The following is an 18,508-nucleotide window of genomic DNA, read 5'->3' as shown; positions in this document are numbered from 1 at the left end:
CGTCTGCGTTTGCTGCTGCCGCTGCGTTGTCCATAATTCATCTCCTGTCTCCCACACAGCGCAGGAAGTGCACTGAGTAGTTTGCAAAGAAAATTGACCACAGTTCCCTGTTTTGGAGGGATCACATATTCCCCAAAGAGGAGTTGAACTTGTCTGGTCCGTTGATTTAAGAGCCCATAAAAGAGGCATTTGTGGAGTTCTGCAGGCTTGCATTGTTCAGGCTATTATGCAGTAGATAGATCGGCCAGCATGGCGGGTGTGAAAGACCTCTCCACCCAACAGAAATTGCTGGGTCTGCCTATGGGGAATAGGCTGCCACACGGTCCTGCCAACCTTCTGTTCACTTGCCAGGGGCTGTTGAAACCTACTTTATGGAGCATGTTGTACTGTGTCAGAACATCTAGCCCAATACTGGCAGTGGCTCTCCAAGATCTCAGGTTCAGGACTTTTCTAGCTCTCCTTGAGATCATTTGGGGAAGGGACATAGCTCAGTGGTAGAGCAGCTACTTCGCATGCAGAAGGTCCTGGATTCAACCCTTGGTATCTACAGGTAAGGCTGGAAATGTCTTCTGATAGATTGGAGATAGCCCAATGGCCTGACTCACTATAAGGTAGCTTCCTAGGTCCCTGCGTCAGCCAGAACACTTGATGGATGAGTGAGGAACTCAGCTTGGATCTCCTTAGTCACCGTTCAGCAATCTGAGACCGCCTCTCCTGGTATGCCCCGCGGAGGACCTTAAGGTCCATAAATAACAACACTTTGGAGGTCCCGAGCCTCAAGGAGGTTACATTGGTCTCAACTAGGGCCAGGGCTTTTTCAGTACTGCCCCCAACTTGGTGGAACGCTCTGTCACAAGAAACTAGGGCCCTGTGGGATTTGACATCTTTCCGCAGGGCCTGCAAGATGGAGCTGTTCCACCTGGCCTTCGGCTTAGACTCACTCTGACCCCTTATATGGGATTTGGTATATAAATTTTCCCTTGGCCTTTTTGCTGGCCCATGTAGGACCAGCATGGATAGCTAGCTTGGGTGAATATCTGATGTTTCCTCCCTTTATGGTCTTGATTTATGGGCTACTTCTAAAATGAGGCTGCATTTTAAGCTGTATTTTAAGCCGTATTTTAATTAACAGTTTGTTTCTTTTTTGTTGTTTTTTCTATTACATTTTACTGTAATTTATATTTGGTGTTAGCCGCCCTGAGCCCAGCCCTGGCCGGGGAGGGTGGGGTAAAAATAAAAATAAAAATTATTATGCTACACTGGCTGTTGTAATAACTGCATGTTGGTTGTCCTCTACACACCATCCAGCTTGTCAATATCCTCCTTCAATTGTGGTGCCCAGAACTGGACACAGTAATCCAGCTGTTGTCTGACCAAGACAGAACAGAGCAGTGCTATTACTTCCTTTGATCTGGACACTATAATTCTGTTGATGCAGTCTAGAATAGCAATAGCTTTTTTTGCTGCTGCATCATACTGTTGACTTGTGTTAAGCTTGTGGTCTACTAAGACCTCTCAATCCTTTTCATATGTACTACTGGCAAGCCAGGTGTGCCCCATCTTATATTTGTGCAGCTGGTTATTCCCGCCTAAGTGTAGAACCTGACATTTCTCCCTATTTGTCCCTGTTCTCCAATCTGTTAATAATAATAATAATAATAATAATAATAATTTATTATTTATACCCCGCCCATCTGGCTGGGCCTCCCCAGCCACTCTGGGCGGCTTCCAAAAGAATATTAAAATACTATAATACATCAAACATTAAAAGCTTCCCGAAACAGGGCTGCCTTCAGATGTCTTCTAAAAGCCTGGTAGTTGTTGTTCTCTTTGACATCTGGTGGGAGGGTGTAACTTGGCTTCTCGCAGTGAGGGAACCGCCAGAAGGCCCTCGGTGCTGGACCTCAGTTTCCGGGTAGAATGATGGGGGTGGAGACGCTCCTTAAGGCCACCTTGAATCCCAATTCTGTCTTCAGCGGCATTGGCTACCCATCCCAGTTTGGCGTCGTCTGAAAATTTGGTAAGCATCTCGTCAAATCCTTAGTCCATGACATTTATGAAGACGTTGAACAACAATGGGCCCAGAACAGAACCCCAAAGCAACTCACATCGCTTTCCCCCCAGGTCAGTCAACCAGCTACAAATCCACCTAACAGTAATCTTGTCAAGTCCACATTTTACCAACTTCTCTGCAAAAATGTCATGGATGACATTGTTATTATGCAGTTCAGAACATAACAGACACATTTTGTATCTGCTTCCTCTTCTTGTTGTTTAGTCGTTTAGTCGTGTCCGACTCTTCGTGACTCCATGGACCAGAGCATGCCAGGCACTCCTGTCTTCCACTGCCTCCCGCAGTTTGGTCAAACTCATGCTGGTAGCTTCAAGAACACTGTCCAACCATCTTGTCCTCTGTCGTCCCCTTCTCCTTGTGCCCTCAATCTTTCCTAACATCAGGGTCGTTTCCAGGGAGTCTTCTCTTCTCATGAGGTGGCCAAAGTATTGGAGCCTCAGCTTCAGGATCTGTGGTTCCAGTGAGCACTCAGGGTTGATTTCCTTCAGAATGGATAGGTTTGATCTTTTTGCAGTCCATGGGAATCTCAAGAGTCTCCTCCAGCACCAGAATTCAAAAGTATCTGCTTCCTCTATCACTTGGCTAATAGGGGGTTGGGGAGCAGGATGATTTAGCATAGGGAAATAACACTGACGGTCGGAGGGTGGGGGAGAAAGGTCTAACCATTCTCCCCCAGTTTTTCAGCTCCAATCCAAACAGGATCCTTTCTGGCGTGCTTAAACTGTAATAAAAAAGCAGTTGCGAAACTAGATTACTGATCTCCCATGCCATGTGTGTTCTGGACCCTCCAAGTGTCCATTTAACATGAAAGTGTTTGCCACATATAAATACAGTGGTACCTCGGGTTACAGACGCTTCAGGATACAGACTCCGCTAACCCAGAAATAGTACCTCGGGTTAAGAACTTTGCTTCAGGATGAGAACAGAAATCACATGGCAGCGGTACAGCGGCAGCGGGAGGTCCCATTAGCTAAAGTGGTGCTTCAGGTTAAGAACAGTTTCAAGTTAAGAACGGACCTCCGGAATGAATTAAGTTCTTAACGGAGGTACCACTGTATTGCCAATATGGGACAGAATGCAGAAGGACTGACTGACAGCTGATAATACAAATCTTTTATTAGTTACAAATAGAAATAATGAAGGGTGAGGTTAATATATAGATCGGTACTTGTAGTAAAAGCATTATGATTTGTCAGCAACAAAGGAATGTCAAAAACTCTTCATTAAAAAATTTAAAAATGCACTTTAAAAAATGATGCAAAGATACTTTGCTGTTGAACTGTTTGCTGTTTATAGTTCTATATGGCAGTTTCTCAATAAAGGGGAAAGAAATGCACTGTAAATTAGCATTACCTACCAAGTTAAGTGAAAGCTAATTTAATCCTCAAGTGTGGAAGTTGGCAGGTACTTAGGACTCAAACTGTGCTAGCAGTCAGAAGGTCAATGATTTGTCATGGTCTCAAAGTCAGGTAAATAATCTAAACCTTGAGCAGAATCAAGCTTGGGGCAAAGGCCTCTTCTAGAGAAGGCAGAACAGTGGAAAGAGTGTTGGCATATGACCAAGGAGATCTGGGTTCTTCAAATCCTGTTTCAGCCCTGTAGCTCACTGGATGGCCTTAGGACAGTATCACCCAGAGGAATTATGGTTCTCCATCCCATGATACAGTATCAGAGATTTTATTTGTCATCCAGTAAAGGACAGACCCCCGCTTCTTAAGACAGAAAAAGAAATAGTGTTCAGAAGTCACAAATGAAGTTGTTCCATTTTGCTCTCACAACAGCCCTGCTAGGCAGAGAGATAGTGCTACTTAGATTTTACACATCACTTGGGAAGACAGGCGAACTAATACCAGTGTACCAGAAGAAGCAAAGATCATCAGTGTTGAAGCAATGATTCTTCAACATCAACTTTGTTGGACTGGTCATGTTGTGCGGATGCCTGATGATTGTTTTCCAAAGCAACTACTCTATTCTGAACTTAAAAATGGAAAGCGTAATGTTGGTGGTCAACAAAAGAGGTTTAAAGACTGTCTCAAGGCAAATCTTAAAAAATGTAGTATAAACACTGACAACTGGGAAACACTGGCCTGCGAGCGCTCCAGTTGGAGAACAGCCTTTACCAAAGGTGGCATGGGCTTTGAAGACACTTGAACTCAGGACGCAAGGGAGAAATGTGCTAGGAGGAAGGCACGCTTGGCAAACCCTCACCGTTATCAACTCCCTATGTCCCCACTGTGTAAGGACGTGTGGATCCAGAATTGGCCTCCACAGTCACTTACGGACTCACTTTTAAAACCGTGTTTATGGAAGACAATCTTACTCAGCTACAAGTGATTGCCAAAGAAGAAGAAAGAAGACGACTTAGATTTGGAGATTTGAGACCCCCATCTCCTTGGTCAAACCCCAGGACTGTCCATGCTAGACCATCTTCATTAGAAGAATTAGAATGAATGATCAGTTATGTCATATGGATGCATTGCAGGGGGTTGGACTAGATGACCCTTGGGGTCCCTTCCAACTCTTTGTTGTTGAGTCATTTAGTTGTGTCCAACTCTCCGTGACCCCATGGGCCAGAGCACGCCAGGCACTCCTGTCTTCCACTGCCTCCCGCAGTTTGGTCAAACTCATGCTGGTAGCTTTGAGAACATTGTCCAACCATCTCGTGCTCTGTCGTCCCCTTCTCCTTGTGCCCTCAATCTTTCCCAACATCAGAGTCTTTTCCAGGGAGTCCTCTCTTCTCATGAGGTGGCCAAAGTATTGGAGCCTCAGCTTCATGATCTGTCCTTCCAGTGAGCACTCAGGGCTGATTTCCTTCAGAATGGATAGGTTTGATCTTCTTGCAGTCCATGGAACTCTCAAGAGTCTCCTCCAGCACCATAATTCAAAAGTATCAATTCTTCAGTGATCAGCCTTCTTTATGGTCTAGCTCTCCTATATATCAGCACTGTGAAAACCATAGCTTTAACTAAACGGACCTTTGTTGGCAAGGTGATGTCTCTGCTTTTTAAGATGCTGTCTAGGTTTGTCATTGCTTTTCTCCCAAGAAGCAGACATCTTTTAATTTCGTGACTGCTGTGATCATGAGCCCAAGAAAGTAAAATCTCTCACTGCCTCAATTTCTTCCCCTTCTATTTGCCAGGAGATGATGGGACCAGTGGCCATGATCTTAGTTTTTTTGATGTTGAGCTTCAGATCATATTTTGCACTCTCTCACCCTCATCAAAAGGTTTTATGATTCTATAATTCAATATATTCAGTGCTAGGTGATGGCACAGGTTGCAGGCATTGCACATAGTTCCCAGCCACAAAGATTTCAGGGATGAGAAAGACTTCCTAATCTTCCTCTGTACCCTTCGCATTGCCTGAATCTCTAGCCTTCCTTTTCTGTTGCATTGGGAGGAATGATTGTTAGTGGAGATATAGGGACCAGAAAAAGCCAGTGAACACTGGATACTGTTAATCTGCTGTTTGTGTAAGTCGTTGGATCTTAGTGCGCTAGCAGTTGCATAAAACTAATTTTGCTATTTAGATTTATGGGGACTGGAAGAAGTTCTCTTGCCCACGGTTCATGCAGACATTGAGCTTACAGTCTGGAAGGGGGACAAAGGCCACCAATGAGAAATATCTCCTTTAGTTTGAGAACCCACCAAAAAATGAGTGTGCTGTACTCCCCCTGCTGGCTTGATGGTAACAGCTAGCCAGAGAAACCTTGTATCCCAGTAGGATTGATACTGTATCCCAAAGAGGAAATGGCTGTCCCTTTAAATATTGAAACTTTTAATCAATTAAGTGGTTAAGTTAAACAATGTGACCTCCTTTCAACTGCCTTAAAGCCAAACCTGAGCAATCAGGCAAAACATTTTTTAATATAAAATATATGAATACTTAAAAAAACTGTAGATGGGAGGCAAAATCTCAGAAGAGGTATTCCCCGCTTATATATAATTTTTTAAAAAAGTATTTTCTTGGTTTACAAAAGAATGTACATTGTCTAGTTTAACAGGCCAGGGAGTGCCTCTTCTAAGTTGCTACTGGTGCCTGTGATATATACACAAACCATCTAAGCACAAAGAAAGTCTCTCCCCCCTTTCAAAGGGATTGTTTCAGCCCAATGCAAATTTATTCAGATTTCATTGATAAAGACTCATCTGGACAATCCACAGGACAATTTCTTTAACTGGGTTGCAGGCTGCAGTCCTTAAACAGTGATTTAATAAGTGCCAGCCACAAGGTTGTTAGTTTATTTGACTTTGAGAAATTTGTTAAAAGACAGGTTGCCACCTTTTTTAACTGGCCATGCTCCTGCGCCCTTAAAAGTGACCTGACATGCTGAAATGCAGAAAGTGACAAATTCCTCCTCATTTTCTCTTCATGGCAGGAAAATAATTGACTCCTTAATTTATTATTATTGGGCTGCTTGCTATCATCAAAGCAGCAGGAATACACTCTTGTGCAAATTAATTGAAACAAATAATGTAGTTTATTGTACAAAACTCACATATATCTGTACTAAACTCACATATACATGCATTAGTAACAGATATGACCTCCGCTATTTTTAAGCAGCATTTGAACACAGTTTGGCATGGAGTCTACCAGTTTTGAACAGTTACTGTTGATTTTCAGATCCCTCTATCATGCTTGAATCAGCACCTGAATGAGCTTCTCCATAGTCATACAGTCTAGAGCAGTGTTTCCCAACCGGTGTTCCGCGGCACACTAGTGTGCCGTGAGACATCGGCTGGTGTGCCGTGGGAGGGAGGCGGGCGAGTCGGGCGGTGAGAGGCGGCGGCGGCGAGGATCCGCGTCGAGCCGGGGGCGGCTCCACGGTGGTGGTGCCGAGCGGCGGGGCAGCGCGTGCAAAAGGAAGGAGCGCGAGACAGCGGAGGAGGAGGAGGCCGGCATGTCCGGGCAGCAGCAGCAACAACAGCAGCAGCAACTCCCGCCGCCGCCCCCTCCTCCGCCCGCTATCGCCGCCACCACCACAACAGCCGCCGCCGCCTCAGCTGCCCTCGCTCTGCTGCCTCCTCCCACCCCCAAAGCTTGGAGGTTCCCCGGCAAGGGGGAGGGGAAAAACTTTCACTTTTGTGCGTCCCTCCCGGCGTGACGCTGCGCGCTGACGTCACGGGGCGGGGCTTTAATGGTGGTGTGCCGCGAGATTTTTTTTCAGTAAACAGGTGTGCCGTTGCCCAAAAAAGTTTGGGAAACACTGGTCTAGAGCAGGGAGACGACTTATAGCCCACAAATTCTCAATGGGATTTACTTCTGGTGAATTCCTTGGCCAATCAAGTACCTGTATTTGCTGCTCTGTCATGAATTTCTCCACCACATTTGATGTGTGACAGGGGGCTAGGTCCTGCTGCAATATCCCAGTACCATAAGGATACCTCTTTTCCATCTCTGGAATAACTCTCTTTCATAGAACCTCAATATATTGTGGCGAGCGCACCATTCCTTCTATTGGTTGCAGGCTTCCGACACCGTAATGATCTTCTGACTTTTCGTGTTTGTTTTGAGTACAGGATTACAAGTAAGATAGAAAACATGCTTTGTTTCAATTAATTTGCACAAGGGTATAAAAGGTAAAGGGACCCATGACCATTTGGTCCAGTCATGGCCGACTCTGGGGTTGTGGCGCCCATCTCGCTTTATTGGCCGAGGGAGCCGGCATACAGCTTCCAGGTCATGTGGCCAGCATAACTAAGCCACTTCTGGCGAACCAGAGCAGCGCACGGAAACACCGTTTACCTTCCTGCCAGAGCGGTACTTATTTATCTATTTGCACTTTGATGTGCTTTCGAACTGCTAGGTTGGCAGGAGCAGGGACCAAGCAACGGGAGCTCACCCCGTTGTGGGGATTCGAACCGCTGACCTTCTAATCAGCAAGTCCTAGGCTCTGTGGTTTAACCCACAGCACCACCTGCGTCTCACACAAGGGTATAGGACCTTGTTAAAAAAAGAGAGAGTTGGCAATCCTAGTTGGAAGTGCAAGTGAAAATGATGATGCTTTGACCCAGCTTCAATCTGGGATAGATGCCCCCATCTGATAACCCTGGAGAACTGCTTCTAGTCCATGTGGCCGATATCAGCTTCCCACCCCTGCTCTAATCTAGCATGAAAGCCACAACCCCATAGAGGTGCAATGAAGATTCAGCCGCCACCTTATGCAGATAGGAGTTGTTTGTGGTATACCCTCTGGCGAACCAAGAGCAGTGATATGGAGTAAAAAAAAATCCATTTCTTACGTAGCCATGAAAGAATGTCCATGGAAAATCAGTCTTGGGCAAGCTTAGCAGTTTCAGCATTTTTAGCTTTGTGTACCAAATGCTAGTATAGCAAACGTGATAAATTAGATCGCTCTCAAGGGCATCATAAAATTCCCCAATACACATTTTCTGATTTAATCACTCTATGCAAATCACCCTCCGTTGCGCAGGAAACATTTCCAGGTTGAACTTATCTTGGAAACCTGCACCTCTGCCCCAGAGGCAGGATTGCAGCCTTGTTCTTCAGTGATTTGCGCATGATCTGTGCCAACAGATATCCTATACAGGACTAGAGTCATGCAATAGCACGGTAACGCAAATTCCATCCTCACTTTCCTCTGAAATGGATGCACAAAGCTAGGGGCAAGCCAGGCAAAATGTGCAGTTATGAAGCAGCGATGGAAACGGCCAAGAAGAGTCATGAAAATTTTGGAAGTGTCTTGCTATGCTAAGGACATCGAAGCTGCTGTCCTGCTCTTTTAAAATGTCAGATTTCCTGTGGATGATGGCGTCATGCCGACATAAAACTAAAGCAAATGGACACAATATGGGCTACTCCAGGGGAAAACCCTAGTATGAAAGTGCTGAAGTTAGTCTGCAAGACTTTTGGTTTTTTTGGGAGCAGTCATTTTGTTTTTTGGGGGGAATGGGACGCGGGTGGCGCTGTGGGTTAAACCACAGAGCCTAGGACTTGCCGATCAGAAGGTCGACGGTTCGAGTCCCCGCGACGGGGTGAGCTCCCGTTGCTCGGTCCCTGCTCCTGCCAACCTAGCAGTTCGAAAGCACGTCAAAGTGCAAGTAGATAAATAGGTACCGCTCTGGCGGGAAGGTAAACGGTGTTTCCGTGCGCTGCGCAGGTTCTCCAGAAGCGGCTTAGTCATGCTGGACACATGACCCGGAAGCTGTACACCGGCTCCGTTGGCCAATAAAGCGAGATGAGCACCACAACCCCAGAGTCAGCCACAACTGGACCTAATGGTCAGGGGTCCCTTTACCTTTAGTCATTGTAGCATCTTAAAGTCAGAGAGGGAGAGTTAATCTATGTCACCTGTTCCCCCCCCCCCAATGATGTTGTTGGTCTCCCATCAGCTGTAGTCAGCATGGCCAATGGTCAGAGAAGGATGAGGGGTGTTCCAGAAACATCTGGAAGGACAAAGATTGCCCACCCCCTATCTATGCTATTTGCAGCTGCCATTCTGCCATGAATGTATTCTCAGCACAGAGCCATAAAAGGTGATAAGGCTTTCCTAAATAATGTCCTCCTTTCCTTCCTTCCTTCCTACTATAAAAACCCTCTTCCAAATGCTCTCCTTTGATGGACAGCTGAAATCTACATAACATCCTCTGCAGCCTGAAACTCCTGAAAGCAATTAGAGGGATAGTCTCCCATTACGTCTCTTTGATCATAGAGATTAGTGGAAATGCCTTGTGGGTACCTTTTGCTCATCTTCTTGCCAGTGCTGAATTGTTAGTAAAGACGCACAGTTTTTTGGTTTTTTTTTAAAGGAACAAAAGAAAAAAAGAAAATCCCTTCTGTCTATACTATTCAAGTTAAGCGTCTATGGGAACTTGCTGCTAGGCTACTTTTCACAATCCCTTTTGATTATGTTGACTTCGACAGTTGCAAATATCTGGGCTGCACATTCTGTCTTTTGGTGTCCCCAGCCCCTAGACTCTTGCTGGTGGTGTGCATCTCTGGGGTGGGGTGTAGAAAATGAAGGGCACCCAATTAAACAGGCAGCAGATTCTTTAAAATGTTCCTTTCCTTTTTCTTTTTAATATAAGCACTATATGGCCATCTAACCTCCGCTTAAAAATCTCCAAGGAAGGAGAGTCTACAACCTCCTGAGGGAGGCCATTCCGCTGTTGAGCAGCTTTTACTGTCAGAAAGTATTTCCTGAAGTTTAGTGGAATCTCCTTTCTTGAAACCATTGGTTCGAGTCCTACCCTCCAGAGCAGGAGAAAACAAGCCTCTTAACTCTTCCATGTGACAGCCATGGGCGTAACTAAAGGGGGGCAGTGAGTGGCAGCTGCCCCCCCTAAATCAAGTAAATCAATACAAAATACTTAACTAACTAAGCTTCACCCCCCTGTCCCCCGAAACATGAATCCTGGCTACATACATGGTGACAGCCCTTGAGATATTTGAAGATGGCTATCATATCTCCTCTCAGTCCCCTCTTTTCCAGGCTAAATTCATCCGACTCCTTCAACTGTTCCTCACAAGGCTTAGTTTCCAGACCCCTGATGATCTTGGTTGCCCTTGGCTGCACACATTCCAGCTTGTCAACATCCTTCTTAAACTGGGGTGCCCAGAATTGGACACAGTATTCCAGGTGTTGTCTGACTAAGGCAGAATAGAGTGGTACTATTACTTCCCTTGACTGGGGCACTAGGCTTCTGTTGATGCAGCCTAGAATAGCATTAGCTTTTTTCTCTGCTGCATCACACTATTGACTCATGATCATATTGTGGTCCACCAAGATCCCTAGATCCTTTTCACATGTGCTGCTAATAAGCCAGGTGTCCACCATCTTATATTCATGCGTCTGGTTCCTCTTTCCTAAATGCAGAACCTGACATTTATCCCTATTGAAATTCAGTTTGTTAGCTTGCGCCCAGTTCTCCAATCTGTTAAGGATAGTGAGCGGCAGTTTAGTGTCGTGGCCCAGCCTGTCAGCTCAGAGTCAGAGGATGAGCTGGCTCAGCTGAGCTGGAGCCTGCTGTTCTGCCAGATGATGGGATGCACCAGTCTCAAGACACTGAGCTGGAGCCCATTGAAACAGATTCTTCTGAACTGGAGCCAAGGATCTCCATGAACTCTGATTCCCCTGAGCTCAGGGGGCCAAGTGTCTTCCATGCTACCAAGCCATTTCCAATGGTACATCCAGTGTACCAAGTGAGAAGCTGAGAAGGAGCCCTCATCACTAGGCCTTTAAGCATCTCCATTTCCATTCTTGGTGGACTGAAGGTTCATAAGCCTTCTGTTCATCTCCAGATGGTTTATTTTTTCAGTGCAAGCAAGCTGCTCACTTGGAGCTCTCTGCCATGTCCCATAATGTCTCATGGCAGGGCACTTAGAAGAATCCTTGTTTTTTCTCTTACACACATAAAAGATGCTCTCTGTTGTGCGACACACGTGGAGTTACCTTTTTTCCAGTTTATATTTTATAAAATTTTCAAAAATTCCACATATACACATCAAAACATAATATTTTTTTCTTTGGTTTGATCAACTTCCCCTTCCATTTTCCATGGTGTTTTTAATTTCTACCCCTTGCTTCACCCTGCCTTCCCTCTCTTAAATCATCACCACCATACCATAATCTCTAATTCATCCTGTTGCTCATAGTTCAAATCCTGATTGTGAATTCATCATACTATAATATTTCTTTAAATATTCTGAAAAGGACTTCAATTTGTCCACAAAACAATCATGGTTAGGTTCTCTTATTTTTGCTGAGAGCTTTGCCAATTCCACATGGTACATCACTATACTTACCCATGGAAATGATGTATAGATGGTATTTAGCACCTAACAAACTCTCTAAAATGTATAAGAAGGTTCCTTTGGAAGTGTAAATAAATAGTTGGGTTTCCCCCCACATGCAGGCATTATCTAAACATAATGAGACTGGGTTATATCCAATGCCTGCAGGAGTTTTGTTCCACTTACACAACAGTACACCCTCTTCCTCTCCTCTTCCTGTGTGCCCTGCAAATCATCTGCAGATGTTCCCCAAACCATCTGGAGCAGTTTTTGAGGGTGGTGATGGGAGGCTGCAAGAGAGAGGATCAGGAATTTCTGTTGCATAATCTGATGTCTATTACAGGATGAGAGATTTCTGCTGCCATAGCCTCAGCTGAGCCCAGATGTATTTGGAGATCTGCCTATTCCACAATCCCCTGAGCTGAGATAACATAAGGAGTATCTATTCTAGATTAATTAATCTGGAATAAAATGAGATCTTCTGCAACTGATTGTTCCGCACCAAAAATTGCTTTCTCTTCCACGTTTCGGATAAACACCACCATCCAAAATGTTTTCTTTCTAAATTTCCTTTTCATTTGGAATAAAGCCATTCATTTCATTTCATTTTTTTGCTTTTAAGTGTCATTCCACTAAGCATCACTTTCCCTTTTATATATAATAATGAACTTTATTTATGGTGGCTATAATCCTAAATTCATGTAGGTAGCCGTGTTGGTCTGACGCAGTCAAAATAAATAAATAAATTGTTCAGTAGCACCTTAGAGACTAAGTTTCTTCTGGGTATAAGCATTTGTGTACCCCGAACAAACTTAGTTGGTCTCTAAGGGATACTGGACTTTTTTAATCTTTTATTTATAATCCTAAATGTATTTGTTTAATGCTATTTCCACTTGTTGTAGAATACAATGGATTTTGCTTTTTAATAAAATAAAATAAAATAAAATCATCATCATCTGTCGGCTTCCGAACGACTTTAGCTTCTGTCTTAATTTAAGTGTTGGAAGAGCATAACAGATTATTTAAGTAATTGAAAGTTCTCCACTTCCCTTCCTCCCAGCTTTAAAAGCCCTGCCTAACAGGCTTTCCCAGTTCTCAAACCTCAAAGGTTGGCAACCTCTCTGCTTAAGTGGAGACAGCCTAATCCAAATACTTGGCTCTTCTTGCAGAAAGCGTTCTACTGATCTGTGAATTCAAAACCCTCCTGTCTCTTCTATCAGATCATCTACTGGTTCATTTCCAGTATCTCTCTACTCCTTTCTTCACCCTTGTTTGGCAGTGGCAAAATCTCTGAAGAGATTCCATGCTGACTTTCCAGTCCAGTTGCTTCTCACTTGCTGAAGTAATCCTTGATTATACAACCTTCTTTCGGTGGTGTGGTATGTTCGCATGGAGAATACAACTAGGGTTATAAGAATGCCATTCTAACGCTGATCATAGGATAGATCAGTAGCTTGTGACTTTGTGACTTTGAGGACTGGTAAAAAAATGCTGGGAGCCCTGGGAGACTAGAATTTTCCCTGCTTTCTGTCACATCATCATCATCAGCTGTGCTTTCAGGAAACTCACACAAAAGTGAGCATTGCCAGAGCATTTGCTGCCATTTGCAGCAAACCAGCAAAGAATATTATGGAACTTCAAAGACCAATAAATATATTATAAAAAGGTAAAGGACCCCTGGATGATTAAGTCCAGTCAAAGGCTTTCAGGCAAGGGAGCCAGCATTTGTCCACAGACAGGTTTCCTGGTCATGTGGCCAGCATGACTAAACCGCTTCTGGCACAACAGGACACCGTGACGTAAGCCAAAGCACATAGAAACACTGTTTACCTTCCTGCCACAGCGGTACCTATTTATCTACTTGCATTGGTGTGCTTTCAAACTGCTAGGTTGGCAGGAGCTGGGACAGAGCAACGGGAGCTCACCCCATTGCAGGGATTCAAACTGCCAACCTTCTGATCGGCAAGCCCAAGAGGCTCAGTGGTTTAGACCACAGCGCCACCCGCATCCCTAAATATATTATAGACCTTTGGCGAATCACTTCCCCAGATTTTTCCCAGGATCCTATTCTTTTAGAACATAAGAGCATGAGAAAAGCCTCTGAATTTGGCCAATGGCTCATATAGCATCCTATTCACACAGTGGCCAATCAAATGCCTGTGGAAACCCAACATTGATTTGGCCCTGTGCCTTTCAACATCCTTTTTACCAGTCTCCTCATTTTGGGCAAGTTTCCTCTTTGGAAATCAAATGTTGGAATTGGGAGGGGGGCATTCGCCCATTTACACCTAACCACATTTGCACCTCTCACTGGGTCCTGGGCCATACTCAAGATTAAGTCCAGTACTGCTACCCCTCTGGTTGGTTCCAACACCAACTGTTCATTTCATATATCTTTAAATTTTACCTAGTTACAGATAGGTAGCCGTGTTGGTCTGCCATAGTCAAAATAAAAAAATTCCTTCCAGTAGCACCTTAAAGACCAACTAAGTTAGTTCTTGGTATGAGCTTTCGTGTGCATGCACACTTCTTCAGATACACTGAAACAGAAGTTGCCAGATCCTTCTATATAGTGAGAAGGTGGGGAGGGGTATTACTCAGAAGGGTGGTGGGAATGGGAGATTGGCAGATAGCTGAGATGAGCCTGTTGACGACTCTTAACGACTGTAATAGGTCTTACAGGAAAAGGCAAGGGGTGAGAAGGTGAGAAATGGCTTAATCATGTATAATGAGATAAGAATCCAATGTCTCTGTTCAGACCAGGTCTATCCATGGTTTTAAGTTTGGTAATGAGTTGCAATTCAGCAGCTTTGGATTTGATATCCCGCTTTATCACTACCCGAAGGAGTCTCAAAGCGGCTAACATTCTCCTTGACTCTATGATTCTATGATTCTATGAATTCAGCAGCTGCTACTGGAAGGAATTTTTTTATTTTAAATTTTACCTGTTTGCCACAACTGGTAGCCAGTCTATGTGAGAGTCACTTATGGACTCACTGTTAAGACCATTTTTATGGAAGACAATCTTACTTGGCTACGAGTGATCGCCAAAGAAGAAAGATTGTCTCCTGTTTTTCATGCTTCCTCGATCTCCATCTCCATCTCAAGATCTCCCTGGACCCTGGACTTCTTTATTTTTGCATTGTTGTTAACTTATCCTGAGACATTATGGTTGATAAGTAATAATAATAATAATAATAATAATAATAATAATAATAATAATAATAATAATAATAATGGATTATTCTGAGTAATAGATACAGGTGTACATGACTGGTGGTGGTGGAAATTGTAAACAGTGAGGTAAGAAGGAAATGAAATGCAGTAAGGTAGAGCCGTGATAATTACGCATAAAAGCAAACAATAAAAGTAGCTGATAACACAAGCATCCTGGCATTGATAAATCAATTAACATATGCACTGTGATAAAAATCTGTTGTGTCATTGCAATCCACAAGTTGTAGCACTGAACTTCTTGATGCATTGTAATTCGGCAGTTTCATTTTGCAGCCTTCCTTTGAAGTTCCTTTCCTCAAAGATGGCCATCTTCAGGGCACGTTCTCCCAGTGGCTTTTCTGTATTGCCATTCAAGTGTGAGAATTGTGTCCATCCCCTGCCCCCTCACATGGAACCTAAAATGTCTACAAAAGTATCATTTCTTGAAACAAAAATAGAATGGAATGGAACCCCATTGAAGGAAGCTTCAATTTACCTATCAAAACTCCTTGAAAAGATTTGCAGAGAAACAAGAAGATGGGTTGAAAAGAAGAAGAAGAAAAAAGCCTCAAAAAGAAACCTGAGACCTGATAGACTTGGCTGATCTTATGGAAATGCAACCTTTTTATGATCCTTTAACCAAACAAATCCAAGTCAAACCTCGACCTCAGATAGAGAATTGCTGCACAGGGAAGTTCTACTTTTGACACACAACATCCTTTTACTGGAAGGGATGCTCATTTTCCCTTTGGTCATACAGTCAGTCATAATACTTCTTAGGATCCCTCAAACAATCTTTTGCTCTCTGCCTACTTTTTTATGCCCTTTAAGAACAAATGTGTTGAGCGGGGTTGTGTGTGTATGTGTGTGTGTGTATGATGTGTATGCAAGCACAAAGGTGGGATGTGTGTGTTGACCTGAGTCTGACCGAGTTGAAAGATAGCCTGGTTTTGCCTCTGTCAAGTGGAAAGAAAGATCTTCAAACCCAGCTCATCTTTTTTCTTTTTTAATATTTTTTTTTATTAGTTTTCAATTACAGTCCAATAATAGCCTCATTATAACAAGACCAATTTATAATACAATTATGAATACCAATCGTTCAAATACCAAATTATGTAATTTAGATAAAGTGGCCCCCCGCGTGCTAGATTTGACTAAGGATTTTCTTTATTTCTGCGTTCTAAAATCTTATTAGTTTCAATCATACAGTGGTACCTCGGGTTACATATGCTTCAGGTTACAGACTCCGCTAACCCAGAAATAGTACCTCAGGTTAAGAACTTTGCTGCAGGATGAGAACAGAAATAGTGCTCCGGCGGTGTGACAGCTGCAGGAAGCCCCATTAGCTAAAGTGGTGCTTCAGGTTAAGAACAGTTTCAGGTTAAGAACGGACCTCCGGAACGAATTAAGTACTTAACCTGAGGCACCACTGTATTCCTTTATACAACAACAGCAATATTAGTAACTTCTATTTGTGTTGACACATCAAATGATTGATAAAACTACAAGTGAGGAATTCAAACTATATCCTTGTTCTTCCTGTGTGTGGCAATTATTCTGTCTGTGGTGTTTCTTCCTGTCCTTGTAAGATGTTAAGTCTTTCTTTCCCCCGGTTGTTGCTGTTATCTGTCATGCCTTGGGCAGAGCTGACATCCCATTTTTGTTCCAGAAATTTCTCAGTCCCTCCATCTTGTGCTTCGTTCTTTTGCAACTTTAACAACAGCTGCAAAAGTCATTCTCTCCCAGTAAATATTACCTGTTGTCTATCGAACTGCAGGTGATGTCAAACCCAGCTGATCTAGACCTTTAATAGTAATCTAGAGGTGAAAGATTGTGTATCTCATGAGCACCTCTCTGACCTGAGTAATTTCCCTGTGCAGGATTTACTAAAATGACTTAATTTTATTTTTTTTGGAGGGTTGGCTGTGATTACTTCACTGAATGCCCAGCTCTTAAATTTTCTTCACCTTTAACTAAATGCATTTACATGTCGCAGCCCCTTTAAAACGAGGCGATAGAATAATAGTGTTGATTCATTGCTTGACTGCTCACTTTTATAGCTGGTCCTCTTTCTTGTATACTTTATGGCAGTGCTTCCTCCAACTTTCTGATGGTTGAGTCTGAGACATGCTCCTCCCCCCCCCCCAAATTAAGATTCCAGGCACAATTTCACTTTTGCATCCAAAAGCTTCACTCTAGGGCAGACTTCCGGGTTAGCGCCTCCGGTAATGGCTGAATTCCTCTGATCGGGAGGAATTTGCTTCGTGGAAATTAGGGTCTGGCCGCCACGGCGAAGTCGGGGAACCACAAAAAATCACAGGTGGGAGAAGCCTGTGAACGTGGAATTCGGCTGGCACCTTTTGCGCCTCCCCTACTCACGGGGAAACCCAATTTCGGGGATCCGGAGCGACGTGGGGTGAGTGGCGCGGTGCTTCGAATTGACTGCTTCTTTCACGGAGTGAAGCCGCATTGCTGTTGCCGGAGAGCGCTGACTTTTTCCTGTGGACAATTTGATCTTAAAACAACTACCCGTGAGTAGAAGGGAAAATTGGATTTTTAAACATCTTAATTTGGCACCGAAATGGGGGAGGTTTCAAACAGGAAGTCCGCTTTCCCCTTTTGTAAATAGACTGAAGCAAAGAGGCTGCAAGGTAAAGTCTTGGAAAGCTTTTCATAAAGGATTAAACTTCCATCGGCTAAAATCATCAACCCCCCCTTGGAAGCAGGAGAAGAGGGGGGAAATTTTAGACCGCGTAAGCCTGCAGGAGAGAGTGAAAGAAAGTCAAATTACTACCGTTCTGAACCTGGAAACGGCCTGCTAGTAAGACTGAAGTTTTGGATATGCTCATTGACTGTGAATAGATCGTTTGTGGACAGTAAGTTAAAGAAGAGAAATACATTGTTTCCATTGTCTCCTTCTGCATTTAAAAAGGAGTAAAAGTAATTGAAAATTGAAACTAACTTTTGATACAAATAGAAATTGTTTTCCCCTAGAGGAAGCCTTTGAAATTGTTACATGAGCTGAGCTGGGGGAATTTCCAGCTGCAAGATAAGACTGTGAAAATCTGTGATTGACCTTGGACCGTTAAGAATGTTGACAGAAGAAGCCTTAGTGGTTGCATTATGTAAGATTAATGACTCACTGGAACAGCTCCATAAGAAGATGGATGTGATGATTATAAAAATTGATAATTTGGAACAAAAAGTGCCTAATTTGGGACAAAAAGTGAATATTAATACAGAAACTATTCAGGAATCGATACAGGGATCTACTTTGACATGGCAAATTGAGGAGAAGGCGGGGGAGAAAGTTGTTGTTGTTGTGGAACCTAAAGTAGCACAAGCTCCAGCCTCACAGATGCAATTTGATGACTATAAGTTGATGCCTTTTATGACTGAATTTAGAGAAAGTCAGACTTTGAGGATTGGAGCCCCGCTTGGACTGGAGAAGGAAAGTTGGAT

At 43.6% G+C, this 18,508-nt stretch overlaps 1 long non-coding RNA gene across 1 annotated transcript in view; it reads left to right on the top strand.

Annotated features, from left to right (window-relative positions):
* The first annotated feature begins 1,951 nt into the window (after window positions 1–1,951).
* Window positions 1,952–18,508, top strand: part of LOC308589492 — an 89,229-nt gene continuing 72,672 nt past the window's right edge. Inside the window, exon 1 of the long non-coding RNA XR_014009319.1 lies at window positions 1,952–2,020. This is a non-coding gene — a long non-coding RNA (uncharacterized lncRNA). The remainder of the gene's footprint in view (window positions 2,021–18,508) is intronic.

The sequence above is a fragment of the Podarcis bocagei genome (assembly GCF_964188305.1).
Source record: "Podarcis bocagei genome assembly, chromosome: 6".
In the NCBI taxonomy this organism is placed as follows: Eukaryota; Metazoa; Chordata; class Lepidosauria; order Squamata; family Lacertidae; genus Podarcis; species Podarcis bocagei.
Note: the sequence above shows the minus strand (reverse complement) of the source record. Positions and strands in the feature narration are given on the sequence as shown.